General features: G+C 31.0%; 1 long non-coding RNA gene across 1 annotated transcript; it reads left to right on the top strand.

The window, feature by feature from the left end:
* Positions 1-6,775: 6,775 nt before the first annotated feature.
* On the top strand, positions 6,776-8,649 carry LOC140955911 (uncharacterized). Its single transcript, XR_012170661.1, has 2 exons — positions 6,776-7,026; positions 8,437-8,649. It is a non-coding gene; the product is annotated as an uncharacterized lncRNA (long non-coding RNA).

The raw sequence follows: 8,649 nt of genomic DNA, 5'->3' as shown, positions 1-8,649 counted from the left end.
TTAATATATTTTTAATATTTTTAATTTTTCATCTCTCTTCTTACGACATTATTTGTACGTCCATCAGCTCTATTTCCCCTTCCTGTGGGCTTCCAAGAAGAAAACCATCGAAATACACTAGTGGCATTTTTCCTTCATTTTGTTTTTGCTCAAAAATTTGAGTTCTTGATTTGGCAAGTGAACCGTTAATAGATTAATTCACAGGTTGGCAGTTCAGCTCGGATTTAATTTTTAAATATAGATGTTTAAGTTTTTTTTTAATGAAACAATATTGTTTTAGATAAAAATAATAATATTATTTTAAATATAAAAAATATTATTCAAGTTGATTTAATTAGGTCTCATTTAAATAGTGAATTGACTCATTAAGTCATTTAGGTTTAACAAAGTTGATGCACATAAAAATTTAAAAGAAAACTCAACCCGGACATTGTTTTAAGCTAGTGATTTATCTTATCAACTTACTAATGCAAGTAGAGTTAAGTAACTATTGTAATGTTAGTGGGTATAACAAATTAGCTTTAAACGTATCTTTAAAGATATTAATTGTTTCTATTATATTTATTACAGGGTTAAAATAATATATTTTTAGGATATAATAAAAATTTAAACATGTAAATAACAACTTTATAAGTTTATTAAAAAACTTTGTTTTTGTTTCTATAAACATAAACAAATAATTTGTTAAGAAAAAAAAACATTATTTCTAATTAATTTATATCAATATCAAACTAATATTTATAAATAAAATAATAACTTTTCACCCCAATTACAACATTTACAGTACAGCTAGCTTGAAAATTGTCCTCTGCTCACGCGGAAGAAATTTCTCAGTTGTAAGACCAGACAATGGTAGTGTCATGAATGTTCTCACTGTTGCACTTCCACACTCACAATACTTCCACAGCACCCCGTCACCGAATAAAAAAATAAATTCAGGGCCTTTAAAATTAATTAAATATACACAAATAAATTTAAATATCCACATTAATAAAAAAAATATTCACAACAACATGGCTCAGATAAAAAAAAAGTAAAAAACCAATAATCGATCTCGGTGTGTTTAATGTCTATGGCCTATCCATCGTTAGGGGAACATACTGTGTTATTGGTAGAGGTTTTTTTTCTCTTTAGAATGATAACCGGAGCCTATATATCTTAATATACATATCACCAAAATTATATATATATATTGGTATGTGATCTTTTATATTGAGTTCATTTTTTTTTTTAAATTTTACTTCTTTGAGTTATTCTTTTTTAATAGTATTTCTATTTATTTAAAAAAAAACCCATGTGATGTTTTCATTCTTATTTCTCCTTCCTGTTATTAAAATAATTAAATACAGTTTTTTAAAATCTTAAATTTATACTCTTAATTACAATTTTAATTCAAAAAACATAACATTATGCCATCAAACAATTCCGTGATTTTACTTACAACATAATACAATAACTTTTAGTTAAATAATTTGATATGTTTGATAACAAAATAATTCCAACTGCTGAGAGCTAAATAAATTTCTAATCACAGTTTGCAAAAACTATTAAAATTTTAAAAAACCAGCCAGTTCGATTTTAAAAACCTAAAATCAAAAAAAACAAAACCGAACCAAAACCTAAAAAACCGGAAAAAACTAAATCAAACCAGTTTTTATTCTAAAAAAACATAACCGAACCAAAACCGGTTGTTTCCTAATTTTGGATTGTTTTGATGCGTTGATCTTAAAAATAATTTTTTAAAAATAAAATAAATATTATTTTAATGTATTTTAATATAAAAAAATACTTTAAAAAATAATTACAATTATACTTCTAAACAGTCCTATCTTGCTTTATTTTTGTTTTTTTTTTTATAAAATAAATAACCTTTCTACTCTTTTTTTTCCGGCCATGCAACATAACTTTTAACGAAGATTGAGCAGGCCTCGGGCCTGTTGCAGGCATGTATCCAAAAGCCCAAACAACGAAACTATGTAAGAGATCATTCGGCCACCCGATTCTCCGTAATAATTATGACCCCTCGTTGGAATGTTGTTCATAAAATTTTCATTTTTTTTCCTTCAGAGGTGAATAATTTTTTAATAAGAAATTATTACACTAAGACTGTTGAATTACTCTAATCAAAATAATATTTAATGTAGAAAAAACAATTATTATTTATCTGCGCTTCCTAACACTCTATTACTAGTCTTCCTTCGTTTTCTTTGTTAGGAAAAACAATATCAATAATATGTCAGGACAAAATAGTGGGATCTTCGAAAATTCAGAGCTGATTAAAGAAAAAAAGCCTTCTTGTACTATGAATTGATTTACATCACAGTCTACAATCAATCATGAACCCTGAGCCATTCTTTAAGCTAATCTATGAGCCATTTTTATTTTTTAGTGTACAAAATCTCTCAATCATTTAAACAGTGAGAAAAGCATATAGAAACTGGATACATGTCGACCGTACCTCTGCCATGTCCCCTTATATTATTATTATTATTATTTTAAGGAATTTTGCAGGACATGGCCGCCTCGAGGAAAGCAAAAGGAAAGGACAGTGGATGCTAACGACGAAAAGCAATTATCTCTCCGTTAAGATTTCCGGCACTTGAGCCTTTTAAGATTTCCGGCTGTGAGCGTGGATCTGATTATTGATATAAAGTAATTATCTCTCTATTAAATTATTGGCAAAGTAGATTTTAAGATCATAAGAACTCGGGCCACCGGCCTCGAGGTTGATGACATGACATTGCCAGCTCTCCTTTCCCTTTCAATTTATTCATGCAAATAATGAAGTAATTTGAGAATTATTTCCGCAAATAAATAAATACAGAAAGCATTGTTCATCATATCTAAAAATAAAATTAAAAACAAATATAAATAAAGATTTTGAATCTCCAAAGAAAAAATATTTACTTTTTTATATTTAATAAATTTATTTATTAAAATATTTTTTATTTAAGCAAACAAAGATAGAAATACATAAATAAATTAAATTGATCCAATAAAATAATAAAAAAAATCATAAAAAAACTGCATATATTAAATATATTATTTTAATTTTTAAAAATAAAATTCATCAGCACAAGAGATAAAAAAAATTAATCAACACAATAATTTTTTCTCTTTACCGCTAAAATCCAACAAAATCTCTCTATTTTTTTATTTGAGAGATTAAAAAAATAATAAAAATAAATTTTTATGTCAAAATTGAATTAAAAAAATATTTATGTACTGAAATTGTATAATTTATGTTGTTTTTAAAGTTCAAAAATGAAAGTGATTTTTTTGAAAGCTTATAGCATAACACCAAAGTTTGATGCTTTTTTTTTTTTGCATTTTGATTCATTTTCTTTAATGATAAATTAAAATTAATTGCTTTTCAATTAAGAATATATCATAGAAAAAAGTATAAAAACTAAATTGAGAAAATATAAAATTTTACATAACTAGGAGAAAAACTCACATCTTTTGAAGCAAAACATGTAGATTAACTGCTCAGTTTCACATTTAAAATCTTTATCTCTGCGTGTCACGTCAGCACAGTTCTCTAGAGAATTGGAAAAGCGAGCACAGCAATGCCTGGTGAAAGTGTGGTGTTATTTCCAAGTTGATGTTGACACCTTAACTACCGTAACTAATACCATCTTTAGTAACGCGATACAACATTGCTGTTATATAAGAATATTTTTTAATTAAAAATATATTATTTATTTATTTTTAATACTAACACGATAAAATTATTAATTTTTTTTAAATATACTAATTTAATATTTTTTTTAAATTAAAAATACTTTAAGAAATAGGTTGAATCATTTAAGAGCCTAAATAATAATATCGACCATGATTTTAGTGGTTTCCTCCTTCTCCTCCTTCTTCTTCTTTCTTGACTCTCATCTTCTCTCCAAGCTTTGGTCTTTGCATTCTTTAATTATTATTATTTATTTTTTTATCTCTCTGGATAAGTTCAAATTTGTCCTCGAAATGACCCCTCCTTTCTCCATTGGGTTTCGGCAACGAGCAATCCTGATTGATAACACTGACGAGTCTTTTCAGCCCATGCAAAACTATTACTACAGTATTCGCTTTTTTTTTTTTTTTTTTTTTTCAAAATCACGAGAGTCATCGCACCCCTACTCTCTGAGAATTGTTAAATCAGATCGTTGCTTTTAACGGCTGGGCGTGTATCACCTCCGTGGGGTTTCTTCCGAGTTCTTTCGTAGCTTGATTTTGTTCTCAAACCCACCCTCAACCAAAGACTGCAAACACATGGCATGTTGTTTTATTATGATATTAATAAAAACTATTAATTTATCAAGAAATTACAAATCCTAGACTTGTTTCGAAAAGTAGCTTGCAGACGTGTCAATTCTAGAACTTGTCCAAGTGTTTGCTTGCTTGCTCCAACGAATGTCTTTGCTTCGTTCTTCACATGTAAACAAGTAAAGATGGTATACGTAAGGTCAACTCGGAGTTGTCAGTTGCTCTTGACACGTGGAAGTTCATATTCATGCAATAAACTTACTTGCGGTAGGGGTGAGCAAAACCGGTTCGATTTGGTTTTTATCTAAAAAACTAACCAAAACCGAAATTTAAAAAACTTAAAAATTCAAACCGGAACCGGTTCAAACCGACCGATTTCGGTTCGGTTTGGTTTTTTTTCATAAAAACCAAAAAACATGTACTATTTCTTCGTGAATCAAACTGTTTGGAGCTTATATTTCTAATTAAATTAACATGATTTTTAGAGTGAACAACCATTAAATATTTATCTTCTGCTTCTTTCCCACTCAAAACCACACACCTGAAAGATTCAAAGGTAATAACAATAATAATAAATCCAGTCATAAACCATTAAATATGATATTCATGAAGAGAGAATATCTGTAGCATCCTTCAAGATTCTTGCTTTGAAGCCAAGAAGAGCTACCCTCTCCGCCTCTGCGCGAACTGAGGTCTGCAGCGGGGTTATTGTTTGAGCAAGTGACAGTGGTGAAGCAAGAAAGAAGGATAGCAGTAAAAGCTTAGAAACCCATCTTAGAATATGCAGGAGAAACAATAATAATAAGTCCAGTCATAAACCATTAAATATTTATGTGTTCATAGTTATCAGCTACTTGGAATTCAAACAGCTAAACTTAAAAAGATTATACCTTTGCGTTGGTTGGTAGAAGGGAGAGAACGAGAGAACGAGGTGCGGTTGTGAGGATTGAGGTGCGACTGTGAGGAGATGGAGTCGCAGTCTTTAGGGTTAATTAGGTTCTAGAAAGTGATTTTTTTTCCCTATTTATAGTACCCTTTAAATCGAACCGGTTCGGTTCGGTTGGGGTTTTTTCGGTTTCTGGTTTTGAAAACCGAAACCAAACCGAACCGAAATTTTTTTGAAAAAAAATAATCGGTTTAATCAGTTTTTTTTTTCGGTTCGGTTTTTTCGGTTTTTTTTCTCGGTTTACTCGGTTTTTCAGTTTTTTTGCTCACCCCTAACTTGCGGGGTTTCTCGATCGCTTTTCTTGCTGAAAATATTTTAAAACGCATAGAATTCTACCAGCGAACGGAGCGTCAAAATTCACAAAGCTATTTGATTTTGAGGTGATCACGCCACTAATTAGGCTAACTGCAGAAGATTGACAGTTCACACAGTTCAATACTTCTTGAAAGTTTTATCATGCCCAGAACAGTGGCAGAGCATCAGCAAAAAGCGAGGGAGCCGTGTTTCGGTATGTTTTCTATAAAATTCCCAGCCTGAATTTCGGTATGTTTTAGTCACTGATAAGTTAAAAATCAAGACTAAGCCCTAAAGATTTTCATAATATCTCAAACTCGGCCGTCCAACGATTCAGTCCACCCTGCGACCCGAGTCCCTACCCCATAGCAGCTCAGTTAACGAGTGTTTAGTCCAAGTCATACTGAGCAGGAGCAGAAAACATGGCTCGAGTCAAAATCCTCTCTATGCTTGTGCAAGCACTAAAATTAAAGAAGTTGGAAATTTCCTTTTTCAACTGCTACTGCAGTGCTCCCGTCTATATGCCCAGTTAGTACACTTGATTTGATGATTCTCTTTTCTATTTGATGGAGAATATGCATAAAAGACGACGAGTAACACACGGTAAACGCAACTAATGGAGTAACAAGGGAACTCTGCCTTGTCTATTCACAGAAGAGAGACAGCCACCTCTTCTTTTAATTACATTTCAAGTAGGAGCATATCAGGTGCTTATGTAGCTGTTTTCTATCTTGTTGGCCCTGAACTTAGGTGCAACCACCTCAGAAGTCATAAATTTTTGCACCGCTGGCAAGACTCGTATCTTAACAATCATGCCCTCCTCCCCACCGAAACTTTTTTATTGCAATTTTCAAATCAATTTAAATTTATGCTGCATTCAAGCATATGCTGATTGCACGGCGCATTACATATTCGGCATTTCATATTCGTGACTCGTGGGTCGTAAATATTAACTGCTACACGAGAGTTCCATATAAAATATGTAACATATGTGATTTGATGAAGAGACACAGTCAAAGATAATTTCTTCAGCCATTAATTTCCTACCCAAAAAACCATAATTGGCACAATTTAAATAACTAGTTTTTCAATATCAAAAACACTATTAACATTTATAATTAACCAAATTAAACCGAGGATTAATATAACACAACATATTATTAAAATTAAACTAACTATGCATCAATTCATAATTCTCATACATATAATATGTAACTATATCTAATAATTATCTCAACTCATGTAAGGGCATGAAGTACTCGTGAATAGATCTGGTGTGATGTTTTGTATTAAAAGGAATGAGAAAAGGCAACAAAGCCCTTGGAGGCTTAAAGAGAGGGTATAAATGATTGAGGGGTAGTGTGGTAATTGACTAATAGTTGATAAATATAAATAAGAAGAAGAAAAAAAAAAGAATGATCTGATTTTGAGAGAAAGAGAGCTACGGGAGAGATAAGGGAAAGAGGAAGAAGAAGAAAAGAAAGGAGAGAAGGAAAGGAAGGAGAAGAGAAGTAGAGGAAATAAGTAAAAAGGTAAGATTTATAGTTTTAAGTGTATAATATGTTAAATTTCGGTTTTGATTAATTGTAGAGTTTTGAAGTTTGTATTTTGAGTTAATTGATGAATTAATTTAAAGGTTAGGAGTTGATTATTGTGGGTATTTGATGAATTAGTTGATTTTGAGAGATTGAATTGAAAGATAATGATTTTGAGTTATGATTTTGCTTAAATGGTGAAATTATGTTAGAAATCAGGGGTTAACAGTAGGTGATCTGTTGAAAATTCTGGGTTTGAGGTTGAAGATGACGAAAATTCAGTTTGGTCCCTCAATTTACGGAAATTGCAGTTTAGTCCCCGAACTTTGGAAATTTTACAGATTGGTCCCTGGGGCATAAATTGAGGTTCTGAACAGAACTGAGGATGATTTAAGGGCAAAATTCCATTATAATTAATATTTTCAGTTTGGTCCTCCAATTTGACAAATTATGATTTGACCCCTAATATTTTGATAAAATCACATTTTGGACCTTGGGGCATAATTCAAGATTCTGGACAAAGATAAGGACGAATTATGGATAAATTTCAGTATGGTCATGTATTTACAATTCGGTCCTCAATTTTGGTAAAATTACGTTTTGGTCCCTGTTTTGGAAAATTATCGTTTTAGTCCCTAAACTTGGGAGATTAAGCCCAATTTATTTTATGCATTGGTATCTTTTGTTTGATTTTTTTTTGAGTATATTGCATATATTTATTGTAGGTTCTCCTAACGATCCTTGATCGGATTTTCGGGTCTTTTGTCTGACATTCCTTTAGTTCAGTATTTTCCGGGTGAGTGGAATAATCTTTAATATGCATATAATATAAATAAATATGTATGTTGAGTATACAATAAGTATAACTAGTAAATTTCTTGAATATTTATATATGTTGCTTTATTTTCCGAGTACTAATTTATTATTGAATTTTCACTCGCAATCTGTTAAAGTAAATTCTATTTGATATGATATACGTTTCTTTGATGATTATGTGAATATTTGTTATGCCTTGATATGGGACTTGTCAGTACTCCATGCTAACGGAGAATAGTTAGCCTGTGTGCACATAATATTCTGTTACCTAGCTGGTGAGAGAGGCATCAGCCTGTGGCGATTGATCATCCCACAGTGGTCACCGACGGGTGTCATCTGGTCACCTTCGGGTGTCATCTGGTCACCTTCGGGTGTCATCTGATCTCTGACATGTAATCCACTACGTTATAATAATATGTTACGTTATGATAACTATATGTTACGTTATGATAATATGTATATGTATATGTATATGTATATGTATATTAAGATAAATCATCTTACAACTTATTAATATCTAAAATGTATATTAAATGTTATTCCCTCACTGAGTTGGTTGAACTCACCTCTCATTTTTTAATATTATTTCAGGTTCTTAGTTTCTGGAACTTTGTTGAGTGTTTCCACTTCTTCAGTTCTGGTCGGTATGCCTTGCTTGTTCGCGAGGCTTTCCTTTCAATTTTGATTTGATGTCTTAGACGCTCCACTGTTACCTTGTTTTAATTAAATTTGGATTTTGACAATGTAATGAGTATTATGAATTATTATTTTTGTTTTAATAACTATCTTTCGGTTTCATCAGTA

This window comes from Populus alba, chromosome 9, assembly GCF_005239225.2.
Source record: "Populus alba chromosome 9, ASM523922v2, whole genome shotgun sequence".
Taxonomy (NCBI): domain Eukaryota; kingdom Viridiplantae; phylum Streptophyta; class Magnoliopsida; order Malpighiales; family Salicaceae; genus Populus; species Populus alba.
This window is presented reverse-complemented; position numbering and strand designations above follow the sequence as displayed.